The sequence below is a fragment of the Cupressus sempervirens genome, chromosome 3 (assembly GCF_028749045.1).
Source record: "Cupressus sempervirens isolate cs-2001-9-10 chromosome 3, ASM2874904v1, whole genome shotgun sequence".
Classification (NCBI taxonomy): domain Eukaryota; kingdom Viridiplantae; phylum Streptophyta; class Pinopsida; order Cupressales; family Cupressaceae; genus Cupressus; species Cupressus sempervirens.
This window is the reverse complement of record NC_143120.1, coordinates 318,431,575-318,446,235: the sequence shown is the minus strand read 5'-3', so window position 1 is coordinate 318,446,235 and position 14,661 is coordinate 318,431,575. Positions and strand designations below refer to the sequence as shown.

At 27.7% G+C, this 14,661-nt stretch overlaps 1 pseudogene; it reads right to left on the bottom strand.

Annotated features, from left to right (window-relative positions):
* Positions 1-11,169: 11,169 nt before the first annotated feature.
* LOC149566270 (putative wall-associated receptor kinase-like 16) lies at positions 11,170-11,726 on the bottom strand (annotated as a pseudogene).
* Between the last annotated feature and the right edge of the window lie 2,935 nt (positions 11,727-14,661).

Below are 14,661 nucleotides of genomic sequence, written 5' to 3'. Positions count from 1 at the left end.
TGTAATGTATGTTATGTTTACTTTTAGATGGACATTGCTATTGCTTCCGTTATTGTGTATAAGATGTATGTGGTATTTACCTTCATGTTTTTTTAAAAAAAAATGCTATCAAACTTAGTGAAATTCTAGGTTAATTCTTTGGATCCCTTGGCAGGGCATTACATATTTTTTTATTACTTTTTAGACTTAGAAAATATGTTTATCAACTTTATCATAAATTTAATAAAGTCGATAGCATGTAGAGATAATTTTTTCAAATATTAGTAAACAATTTTTAATTCTCAATAGAATGTTTAATTCTCAATCAAATATATGTTAATTTTATAACGAGTAATGCATGTTCTCATGTTTGATATTATTTTTTAATTTTCAATAAATTTTCAATTAATATCTTTGTTACAACTTGAATTATTATTATGAAATAAAGTATTTATATAAATAATAATTAGTATAGATTTTAATTTTAAAAATTATATATTAGTATTTATATTTCAAAATATCGTTTTCCTCCATACTATCCTCCTTCAATCCATAGACTTAAATTTTAAATTTTTTAATTTTCAATAAATTTACAATTAATATATTTGTTGAAACTTAAATTATTATTACTATTAAATAAAGTATTTATATAAATTATAATTAGTATATATTTAAATTAAAAATGTATATAGTGGTACTTATATTTTTAATTTAAAATGTATATATTAGTACTTCTGTTTCAAAATGTCTTTTTCCTCCATACGGTCCTCATTCAATTCATACTATCCTCATTTAATCCATATACTTAAAATTTATATACTAAAAAAAATTTAAATTTATGAAGAAAAATAATATCACATTGAAAAAATTAAATAGAAAAATCTAGGTCCCCATACCATCTACTTATTAAAAAATAGAAAAATTTAATTTAAATGTTCAAAATTTAATTTTTTAAAAATCTACTTATTTCTAAAATATTATCTCACTATATCAAATACTTCTATAAATTTATTCTATTTTGATTATATTTTGATAAAAATTTTAATCTTTGTTTAAAAGCACACCAATGCATTCCACTTCTAATCAAAAGAAAACTAGAAGAAAAAAACATCTTTAGAACCTTCTAGGTTTAATCAAATTATCTTTGGTCAAACCTAACCAACAACTATGAGGTGTATTGAATGGACTATGTCATCAAAGTCTCTTTTATTCATTATAAAGGGTTGATCATAAGTAGGCGAGGTTTGTGAATTCTATGTTCACATTTAATTCTAAACTTGATGATAAACTCACAAATCTAAAGAGGGTGTTTTGATTAGGTAAAAATAGGTTTTGAAAGGACCCGAAACCTTTTAACAAGAGGAAATAAAGATATAACACTGAAGATCAAATACAACTGTGGAGAACCACCCGACAGAGCAAAGGGACACACCAAAGATCCCAACAAAAGAGCATACAGCCCAAGAAATAAAGCAACCAAGAAATCTAAAGAGGGTGTTCTTGTCCACCAATTTTTTATTTTTTTTGAAACATCCTTGTTTTTTATACTAAAGCGACCAAAAAATAAGGGGGGTGGCCCTTATAACAAAACAATGGTTAAACCATTCACTGCAGATAACCAGTAACTTGGAAACTACCAATGCATTCACAGACCTGTCCCTTCATATCAAAAACACAGGTCTCCAAAACTTACACAACTAGAACAAGTTATTATTTAACATAGTAGCAAAATTACTAGAAACTAGAGCATTGGTCTTCCAATTAATAGAAATATATAAACATACCATCTATACCTACTTAAAATGTACCAACTGCAACTACTCAAAAAGTTATTAAAGTCTGTTAAGGTCATTGTCAGCCACTGTAGAAAGTTACCAACAAGAACATCAAGCACAACCAAAGCATAGTAAATAAAACATTTTATGATTATAGAATAATATTTTATATTTCCACACACACACATATAAAGATAGACTATATTTAGATAATATTAGATTATAACTAGATTAATAACTATCTTAGGTGGTTGGTTCAAATAGCTCTTCGCATTTTGACCTTTCTTTGGTTGAGGATTTTGTGTTGTTTCTAATGATTTGTTGGTTGCCTCTACGCGGGGTACGCATCCTATTGATCTTGCTGACCCATTACTTGTTGTTGTCTCTACATCGGTTTCGAATCAGACTGTTGTTCCTAACTCGTTACCTACTGCTGTCTCTTTTGATTCGATTGTTGTTCCTTTGCTAGCTCTTGATCGTAATGTTGGTGTTCCTTTTCTGCTACTGACTCTGTTGATGAGGGGGTGTTGGGGATTAGTGGCGACTAGCAGAATGCCGCTAGGATGGTTGAGGATGGCTGGACATCTGTTAAAGGAAAAAAGGGCAAAGGAAAATCCTCCTTTGCGATGTCTTTATGATCTCTAAAGATTGGACCGAAATGTAAATCTTGATGGTCCTTTATTTCTTGGGCTGTATGCTCTTTTGTTGGGATCTTTGGTGTGTCTCTTTGCTCTCTTAGGTGGTTCTCCACAGTTGTATTTGATCTTCAGTGTTATATCTTTATTTCTTCTTGTTAAAAGGTTTCGGGTCCTTTCAAAACTTGTTTTTACCTAATCAAAACTATCTTATTAAATATACTTATATTAGACTTTCTATTTTATAAATTCATATAAGAATAAAAAAAATTATAATACAAATGATTAAACATTTTTATTTTTTATTTTTTAATAAATTGAAATTAATATTTTTTTCAATATCCTCATCATTAGATCTATATTTTTGTACCTCTTTAACATTATTCTTTATTCTTTGTGTTTAACATTAATTACTTTAATTTTATAATTTTTTAGTTAAAATTGAAAAATATAATATTCAAATTTTTACCATATATTTAATTTTCTTTTAAAGATAGTATAAACCTTTAATATTATATAATAATAAATATATGTAAGAATTAAGAATTTAAGTTGAAAATTTTATTTAAAACTTTTTAATATTTCTTTTACTCAACCTAATTTTTTTAAAAAAATATTAATCTACATTTTATGATTATAGAATAATATTTTATATTTCCACATTTTAAATAAAATATAAAAAATTGTTTAAAACAAAAATTTATTAAAATATTATTAAAAAAAAAGCGAGTCATTCTCATTAAAATTTAGTTGAATATGTGAAGGATAAAAACTAAGTGTTTGAGGGCTAGTAAGAAGAAAAGGTGGGTAAGAAAATGTAATTGCACGGGCCATTGATTGCAACCGCTTCTGTGCACAGAGTTGCAAAGTACATTCAGACATGCAAAGTACATTTCGCATGCACTGTAGTCTGGTTGTAGACGGAATTAACGGCACTGGCTATTAGCCGAGTGCATTTTAGTGGCTATTTAGCCAGTGTCGTAAGTAAATACAGAATCACTTAATGCGTCTAAAAGGTTTTATGAATAAAATACTGAATCACTTAATGCATCTATTTGTGTTTTGACAAAAACTGGCTATTTAGTGCTCAAAATAGAGGAACTTGTTGATTCTAGGGTTCTCTCATCATGTGGTATTATCCATCAATCAATCAAGGTTGTGATTTCATTTGAATTCATGGAGATATTAGTATTTTAAGGTTATCGCTATAGTTACAATGATAAGAAATTAGATTTTAGGATGCATTGTAGCGATTGAGTTTCAATGGTGTGAAGTCCAACATGGTGTCACTATAGGCAATAGCGATTGGGTTCATCGTTGAGTGGAGAAGGTTTAATGTGTGTGTGAGAAATGTGGATGATGTATATGCAAGACCAACATACTTCAATAAGACATTATATCATAGGGTTATCATATATAATAAATCAAAATTGAGCACACAAGCTATGAAACCACCTATTGCTCTCTAACTAAGGAATGAGTATATAAATGGAATTAATTACTCGCAGAATTAAGACCGAATTAGTGACAATAACACCCCTAGAATGAGAGATTCAAGCTAGCATGAATGCAAAATTCAAACATAGAATTGAAATATTAAGCTAGCATGCAGTACAATCAAGCTAAGAAAAAATCAATTAAGCTAGAATTGAAATAGAAAAGAAATGAAATGAATTAGAATTGAAATAAAGAGTTCTTAATTTAACAGAGTTTCTTTGCTCTAAAATTGCCTCCCTTAGCTCTTAGAATGCCTTGTATTTATAGATTTTTTCAAGGGCTTGGGGTAAAGTTTGATCAAACCATGGTGAGGTTGGGGGTTAATTATTTTATTCATGGTGAAAATCCCACTAGAATAAATAATGCAGAGTGGAGATCCCACTCAGAATAAACAATCTGAAGTGGAGATCCCACTCAGAATAAACAATTTGAAGTAGAGATCCCACTCATAATTGTTTAAGAATATCCTTGGACCACATAAAGAATAAAATATTCATTTTTGGATAGGGGTTCCCTTATCAATATTAAATTGATTTCTTGAATAATGACTCATTAATGCTTATTCTAAAATTAATATTCATGTGCTAAAATTCAAATGGGTTGTAATAGTTGATTTGAATCAATTCATATATTCTTTGATTCAATTAATTCAATTTGAACCATCACCATGAGATATAATTCTTTAATTAAAGGATTGACCAATTTTGGGTGATTACATTTGCCCCTCTTTGAATTGATGTGTGAGTAGTGCATTGATTCAAATAATAATTTGATTTGAAGTGTAGAATGAGAATTGAGATTGGCTCCAATTTTGGTTGTATGAAGATCAACTGCTAAGATTTTTAGGACTATCTCGAGAACAAAGCTTAGTCCTCCAGAGTCTAGGTTAGAATGCCCCAATACCAATCCATGAAATAGATGACAAGACCTATCAGGAGTCATAGGAATATCCCCAAAATGAGGCTTAATCCTCAAGAGTCAAGGTTAGAATGCCCCAATACTTATCCATCGATCTATGATTAGAGTTGTCATAAGTTTGATTGAGATAACTGACATAAATTCAGTTAGTAGATTGATTGATAGGATAGATAGAAGATAGATAAAAGATGGTTATCTTTTATTCAATTTCATCAAAATCTTTAATAATTCAATAATTATATAATCCATTAATCAATTAATCTTAATTAAAATTATATTTGATTATATAATTAATCTTATTAATAAATTTACCACTTTAAACAAATTCTTCATTAATTAGATTTAATCGAACTCATTTTTAATTAACTAATGAATATCAACTACAAATTTATATTAATATCTCAATAAATATTAGTCATAAATAATTAATAAAATTGTCATTAATTTTATTAATTAAAAATTAACTATATAAAACATTTTACCATTTTCATCAATAAATAATAATAACGCAACTTTATTAATAATTATTATTAGATAATAAAGAATCATTAAAATCTTTATTAATAATATTATTAACCATACTTAACAATAATATTAATTTATATTTATATATTAATTGTTAAACAAAACTCATTATTAAATTTTATAAGATTAAAATTAATATTAAAACTTTTATTAAAATTAATATTAAAATGAAACTTTATAACATTTAACATACCTTTTAATAGAAAATTTATTTAAAACTAAATTGCAAATTCGTAATAATAACCAAAACCGAAACTAAGTATTTTATAAGTATTTTATGAAAGAATTTATTAAAGTTTTGATTTAAAACTTTAATGCAAGCGATTAAATCGCTGCCTTCGGGTATTAATGCAGCGCAGGGATGTTTCCCTTTTAATTAAATTGTAACATATTAACAATTTTATAAGAATTAATAATTTAAAACTTAAATTAAATTTAATAATATTTAACAACATCCTTTTTAAACAAAAATAAAACTTAAACAAAATCTACCATGCGAATTTGGAAAATCGCAGGTTTTATATAGCCATGTGTTATAATAAGTCTGTCGACTTGTACCATATACGGCAGCGCTGCAATTAACGCAGGTACGCACGCATGGGAGAGCCGACAGCGAAAATGTCAATGGCGGTCGTATTGATGTCATTTCTGTAAAGATTTTTGGACGGTACGGGAGACGTGGAAGGCAGACTGACGGAAATAAACGCCCAGTGCATTTTCGTGGCTATTTAGCCAAGGCAACGGCTACCCAGCTAGTTATTTCGACTGGCTGGGTATGACGCCGTTTATCGGCCTCCGTCTTCTGTCCGCCTCTCCCGTACCGTCAGTGATGCACGGACTTCGCACAGTGCCATGTACCATCGTGCGTACAGTCTGACACCCACCCAGTCCATCATTTTAGAACTTTCAAACTGTTAAAGGATTTTTATTTAATTTATATATTTTAGTTTTAGTCAATCAAACTTTCTAAACATTTTTAATAAATTTATATATTTAAGCTTTAATCAATCAAAACTTTCTAAGTATTTTTAATTACATTATATTTTAACTTTCAACTTTCAAATCAAAGTTTGTCTTCATAACATTGCACTATATATATATATATATATATATATATATATTATTAAAATTAAATTATCATAGAATGTTTAATAAATTTAAATATTTATACTTATGTTTGACATCTTATTTGTTTTAATTATTGGAATGTAACTAAATATTTAATTAGAAATATATTAATTTATAAAAAATTAAAATGTATTGTTTAATATAAACAAATAAATGAAATAATAAAAATTAAGAAAACATCAATCTAAATACTAAAAATTAATTAAACATCAAATTAAAAATCGAAATTAAATTTTTTAAATATTAAATTTCATTAGTGAAATATAATAATAAAAGTTATAAATGAAGGTAAAAACTAAAAAGGTCAAATTTTAACATAAAAACTTAAAAACTTCAAACTCACAAAATGATGTCTATAAACTTCTAATGATAAAATATTAAAAATCTATTTTTAGTTTTTTATACAAAATTTTCAAAAATATATATATTTAAGTATTTTATCATAAGATTATAAATGTTTTTATGATCCTAAATTTTTGTAATCAAAGTTGATATTTTATTTTATTATTTTACCTTTTTATTGTTATAATTAAATGTTTAATTAAAGACATTTAAGAATATGTTTATTTTTAAAAGATTAAATGCATAATTTTATATTAAAATTAAAATGAGCAAATAATAAATTGAAAAAAGAAAAAGAAATATTATATAAATATGATAATTTGAAATCAATGTTACATTGACTATGTGTAGATGTATATGATATTAAACATTGACAAAATAATGAAATAAAAATTAGGTTCAAGATTGACATTAGAATAATTATTAGAAGTAAAGCTCTAGTTTATCATCATATTAGGTTAGATTTAATGTCACTTAAGATTAAGATTTGAATTAGTATAAGATAAATAATGTTAGGTTTCACTTGAAATGATGTTAGAAATCAATTGACTTAATATAATTTTTAGCATATTTAGGAGATTTTAAATATTGTATGTATCTTATCTTATATATCACTGGATCCTAATACATCAACTATGTACAATTTCGTCTTGGTTCAATAAAAAAGTAACCACAGTGAAAAAGAAAGTTTTCAAAAATATTTAAATAGTTTATCTTACTTTTAACTCTTGAATAAATTAATGAGTAAATAGTTATGTGATGCATTTTAATAAATAAATTGAAAGATTATTTATGATAGTGAAGTTTTCATTTGAGATCATTAAAAGATAGATTGTTTTTTTGATTGATTTTTTAAATTATTTTAATGCTATAATCAAATATATTGAGTTATGATTTATTAAGACAAATCATCAATCATTTTCTTAGCATTAGAGATGTTGTAAAGTTGAGATAATATATTATACTTAAGTAAATGAATAGAAACTAAATTATTGACAATTGAAGTATTAACATTTATTTAATAACATAAAATTTTGTAAATAATTTTAATCATTTAATTTCACTATTAAATATATTTTAAAATGTTAGTGATGTTAGATACATTTTATATTTTTGAAAAGTAATTACTTAAATACATACATTTAAAAAATTCATCAAAATTTAATTTTCTTCAACTGAAAAACTAAAATCTCATAAAGCCAAATGAAATCTGAAAAACTTACTAATTTATTTTGAAAACTTTTAAAACTTATTTCATAGACTTTGAAGTCCCTCTCAATAGTCCTAACATTTGGTCATAATATTTTAATAATAGTAACAATAACCACTTGTATTCAAAGTTATGTGGTTATTATTATTAGAATGTTATTATTATTAGAATATTATGGTTATTATGAAAACTACCTAGTTGAATCCTTCAACTAATAGCAATATCAAAATTTGATTCGTACAAAAAAACCTTATTTCATAGACTTTGAAGTCCCTCTCAATAGTCCTAACATTTGGTCATAATATTCTAATAATAATAACAATAACCACTTTTATTCAAATTTATGTGGTTATTATTATTAGAATGCTATTATTATTATAATATTATTAGAATATTATGGTTATTATGAAAACTGCCTAGTTGAATCCTTCAACTAATAGCAATATCAAAATTTGTCTTGTACAAACTAGCCGGTATGCGTGCCATGCACTATCGATAATCAATATTGTGCATTCCTAGCAGTCTGACACAGGCCCAGATATACGGCCAGTGCATTTTCTATCATTTTAGAACTTTTAAACTTTTAGAAGGTTTTTTAATTAATTTATATATTTAAGTTCTAATCAGTCAAACTTTTTAACTATTACATTATATTTTAATTTTCAAGTTAAAGTTTTTCCCACTATATATATTACTAAAATTAAATTTAGATTTTAAATTTATCATAGAATGTTTAATAAATTTAAATGTTTATATTTACGTTAACTTGTATTACTACATTAGAAGTTTGACATCTTATTTGTTTTAACTAATGTAACTATATATTTGATTAGAAATATATTAATTTTTAAATACTTAAATGTATTATTTAATATAAACAAATAAATGAAATAATAAAAATTAAGAAAATATAAAGTGAATATTAAATTTAAATATTGAAAATATTAATTAAACATCAAATTAAAAACAAAAGATAAGTAGAATAAAATAATTCAAAAAATTAAAATCTTCTTTAAAAATCTAAATTAAATTTTCTAAATATTAAATTTCATTAATGAAATATAATACTAAAAGTTATAAATGAAGGTAAAAATGAAAAAAGTCAAATTTTAACATAAAAACTTCAAAACTTCAAAATTTTCCAAGGATTTTTAATTAATTTGTATATTTAAAGTTTTTTTAATTAACTTTTTAATGTTGTATACAAATTTTAAAAATAGATTTTGAAGTGGTTGTAAATATTATAATTTATTTGAATTTAATATAAAATTATATTAAGTCAACTGATTTCTAACATCATTTCAATTGAAACCTAACATTATTTATCTTATACTAATTCAAATCTTAATCTTACGTGACATTAAATCTAACCTAATATGATGATAAGCTAGAGCTTTACTTCTAATAAGATCTTGAACCTAATTTTTATTTCATTATTTTGTCAATGTTTAATATCATATACATCTACACATAATCAATGTAACATTGATTTCAAATTATCATATTTATATAATATTTCTTTTTCTTTTTTCAATTTATTATTTGCTCATTTTAATTTTAATATAAAATTATGCATTTAATCTTTTAAAAATAAACATATTCTTAAATGTCTTTAATTAAACATTTAATTATAACAATAAAAAGGTAAAATAATAAAATAAAATATCAACTTTGATTACAAAAATTTAGGATCATAAAAGCATTTATAATCTTATGATAAAATACTTAAATATATATATTTTTGAAAATTTTGTATAAAAAACTAAAAATAGATTTTTAATATTTTATCATTGGAAGTTTATAAACATCATTTTGTGAGTTTGAAGTTTTTAAGTTTTTATGTTAAAATTTGACCTTTTTAGTTTTTACCTTCATTTATAACTTTTATTATTATATTTCACTAATGAAATTTAATATTTAGAAAATTTAATTTAGATTTTTAATTTGATGTTTAATTAATTTGTAATATTTAGATTGATGTTTTCTTAATTTTTATTATTTCATTTATTTGTTTATATTAAACAATACATTTTAATTTTTTTATAAATTAATATATTTCTAATTAAATATTTAGTTACATTCCAATAATTAAAACAAATAAGATGTCAAACTTCAATATAGTAAAATAATGTAAAATAAATTTATAGAAATTGTTAATTTTAAAGTAATACAAGATAACATAAGTATAAATATTTAAATTTATTAAACATTCTATGATAATTTAAAACCTAATTTAATTTTAATAATATATATATATATATATATATATATATATATATATATATATAGTGCAATGTTATGAAGACAAACTTTGACTTGAAAGTTGAAAGTTAAAATATAATGTAATTAAAAATACTTAGAAAGTTTTGATTGATTAAAGCTTAAATATATAAATTTATTAAAAATGTTTAGAAAGTTTGATTGACTAAAACTAAAATATATAAATTAAATAAAAATTCTTTAACAGTTTGAAAGTTCTAAAATGATGGACTGGGCAGGTGTCAGACTGTACGCACGATGGTACATGGCACTGTGGCGAAGTCCGTGCATCACTGACGGTACGGGAGAGGCGGACAGAAGACGGAGGCCGATAAACGGCGTCATACCCAGCCAGTCGAAATAACTGGCTGGGTAGCAGTTGCCTTTAGCCAATGCCGTCTTTCTTTCTAATACGAACATTTGTCTTTTAAAATCGTCCTTTTACGTTTTGTTTTAATTGAGGCGCCTACAACTATTCATTCTATATCATTCTTCGCTTTTTTGAAATTTCCTACTAAAATTTGAGCTCATATTCAAAGGTTGTTTCAAGATGCCAATGCATGAATTATTATCAACAGTATGAAGATTGATTTCTTCCTTTTACAAAGATCTATTGTGATGTCTCCAATATTATTAGTCTCTGTCTTATATAACACAAGGAGCTAATGTTTTCTTTTTACCTGCCTCTTATTAAAAATTTTCTGGAAACAAATGTTATAGACCAAAGTTTTCGAGGTCAAATTTTATAAATCAATTATACTATGTTTTTTCCTAATTTCTGATTGGTTTAAATGAATTTGCTGGGATTTTTGCATATTTTCGTTAGTCGAAAACTCAGAAAAAATAAATGCTATTGCGGTGGTCTGACAGCGAATTTAGTATAGTCGGACTTAATGTGACCTTATCGTGGCCAGATTGGCATCATATAGTTTTCATCGGTTGCAGCGTCAAAATGAGGATCCAAATAACCCAAAGTTCCCTGCACAGCTGTTGTGACATGTGTTTTCCCCATCGGCACCAGACGAGACACTCCGAAATCTATAACTTTTGGACTATAATCATTGTCAGCAAAATGTTTGAAGATTTGACATCTTTATGAACAATCGGTATCAATGCTGAAGAGTGCATGTATGACGCGGCTTCTACAGTTTCTATGGCTATGCGGAGGCGCTTCTCCCAAGAAAGCTGCTGGGGCTCTTGCCTGTCACCGTGCAGATGATCGAACAAAGGAACCAAAGTTTCCAGGCAACACCCCATTAACCTCACCACTTTTCTATGATTGATTTGGCTCAAGATAGAAATCTCATTAATGAACTATTCGATTTCTTTGGAATCCATTTCCTTGGGCTTTTTCAGAGCCACAGCAAGTCCATCGGCAATAGTGCCTTTGTAAACGGTGCTGTACCCACCAGCTCCCAAGATCAAATTTTGAGAGAACTTATTTGTGGCTTTCTCCATCTCAGACAATCCATGGTTGACTCTTCTAGTGCCATGATTGAATCAGGCAAGCATGAGCTTACCAATCCTCAGAAATTTTAGGCCAATTCAGAAAATCCTGAATTGGATTGCAAGGAAAATTGAACATGTAGGTTGTGTAAATCCAAGCAGAAAATGATGAAGTGCCGCGAGAAGTTGAAAGCAAGAAGTAAAAACAGCAGTTCTTCTTCAGAGAAGGAGATTTGTAGCCATGGATCTTTAAAAAATTGTATTGAGAGGCATCTCAATCCCATCTCTATAGACTGTGAGAATTTGAAGGCAGAAACAGGGAAAGAAGATACCGATTTTGATGAAATTTCGTTTGGGCATAAAATAGGGGAAATTCTTGATTTTTTCCATGAGTATTCAAGCTGTACACCATCTGAATCTCCACAATCAAGGCCCAAATTGCAGATTTATAGTTTATTAGATATGAAGAAGTTTAAATCTATAAAGTTGTCTCAGTTCAGCAAGTCCAACAGATTTGGTAGTAGTATTTTCAATTCTGAAAGTCCTCGGAGTAAACTGATTGAAAATATTCCCCACCACACATCTAACATATGAACCTCAAAAGGTAGGGACTGTTGCTTGCACAGAGCTCTTGTTAACTAATAATATTTTGTTATGTGGTCGAAAATCAATGTTTTTAATATCTCGAGCTTACTCTTTACTTTTGTTTAGTACTTGTCGGCCTATTGACATTTTTGTAATCCTTCGGGAAGCTTCCCTAAAGCCCTTTATAAGGCCTTCTTGTAGGTTGCTTTAGGCATTCAATTTGAATTATTTTCTTTGTACTGCAAATCCCTGTTGGAGTTCCCTATTATTCGTCATTTCGGGAGTGAAAGGTCTTCCTTACTTGGCTCTCCGGTTTCGTGTCTGTACTACTTCTGGATTTGACAAATTAGAGCACCATCTTTGTTTGTGAGTATTAATTGGAGAATATCGGTATTCAATATCTATTCATGCTTGACATTTATTTGATGGAGTTGTATTCTAATATTATTTGCATATGAGTTTGTATGCTCTTTCCAATACCCATACTACTTCCCTCCATTCATACTTCCCCCTTCATTTGTTGTACAACCTCCTTCCCTCTGTACTCCTCCCTCCATCCATACTTCCCCCTTCATCCATCGTACTACCTCCCTCCATCTTTCATTCATACTACCCCCCTCCTTACTCCTCCATACACTTCCATATTCCATCTTCCTTATTCCACATTTCATATTCCATACATTTCCATCCCCTCTGTAGTTCATTTTTGATCTTCCAATACCAACCACCGTACTAGGGTCCTCTTCACCATACATATGCCACAGTTCATATATCCCTTCATATTCACAAAAAGTTTGACATACGATCTTGTAACCATTATACTCCTCTTTGTCTAGACAAGAGACATTACATCTATTTGTTGGGGATATCCTTTAGCTTCATAATTGTATGTGCTTGTAGCTAATACACTTGGTGTTATGCTTCAAAGTGCCAACTAAATAAAATTCATGTTAGGAATATCTATCCCTCAAAATGTTATTATTAATTCTCATTATATATCATAGTTTGTTGTTTCTTACAAATCTTTGAAAAGGATATCTCCAATACAATGGATATTGTGGAGTTCTATTGCATTGTCTTTGGTTATAAGCTTGCTCATGATAAAATTAAATTCTTGATGGGTATATTCTTCAATGGATATCGCATGATTGAAAAAAGATTATATTTGGAGAAATTATGAGATATTTCACGATACCATTTGGTCTTAGGGTTCCTCTCTTGATATGTGAAACCAGTATCTCAATAGAGTTAAGCTAAACTTTTTAATTGAAAAAATAAATTCCTCTCTCTAAGTCGTAAAAGCCAAGTTACCAACAAGTATTTTTTATTATTCTTATTAGATGCCTTCTAACAAAGATTATGAAGACTTAGTCAAATTATTCATTGGACAAAATGAGATGGTATATTGATTTTATTACCACTTAATTGCATTCAATCCAAATGCAAAGGAAGATTAGGGTTAATTGATAAAAAAATATAAGGGATCTACTTAGCTAATAATCGACCGGATCTACTTAGCTAACAATGTGGATTATCAGAGTTGTTAAAGGTGATGAGCCTTGGAAAATCCTTGTTCAAAATGGATGGTATTAATCTAAACGCATGCAATAGGATTGTCAGACAAAATCCACCATGCATTTTTGTTCTCTATTAAAGGTTCTTCCTCTTGTAAATCCCATTATTGTAATTCTCTTGGACTGTTCAGTCTGAAAACTTCCATTATAATCCTTGAATCATTCGTTCATTAGCTAGCAATAGGAAGAAAAAAGGGACTGCGTTTTTGGAAGGGAAGATGTCAGCTAAGTCAATATTGAGCAGTGTGTTGCTATCGCTGCAACTCTGCCTTGGTTTTTGGCAGATCGGAAAGCTGACCCCAGTTGGGGCACTCATGAGATGCGGAGTAGGCTGGTTGCTTAGCAAGTTCCCCAAAACATTAGGCCTCTCTGCGGATCATCATAGGCTGAAACGTTTTGAAGGTCGTTTGTTCAAGACTGTGCGTTGCCACGTGACCATACCAGCAGATCATCCGACGGTGCCAAGGCAAGGACGGTTGAGAGAAACAGAGAAGAAATCGTCCTATTTGGGATATGACTTTCATCTAAAAAGAGAAGAAAACAAGTTGTATCTCAACGAGAAAATTTGCTACTACATCACCGATACAATCTGGTTTACCTTGCTGGACTTCGCACAAGCTGCCCCCAATACTGTGTTCATCAAAGGGTATAAAGAATTCTGGCAACAGATAGTCTCAGGTGGTGTCATGGAGTTATCAGATGTGCTTGATAGTTTAATACTGGAAAACCATATTATCAAAGTTCTGGACAATGATCTACTTTTGCCTGTAAATTTATCAATTTCTGAG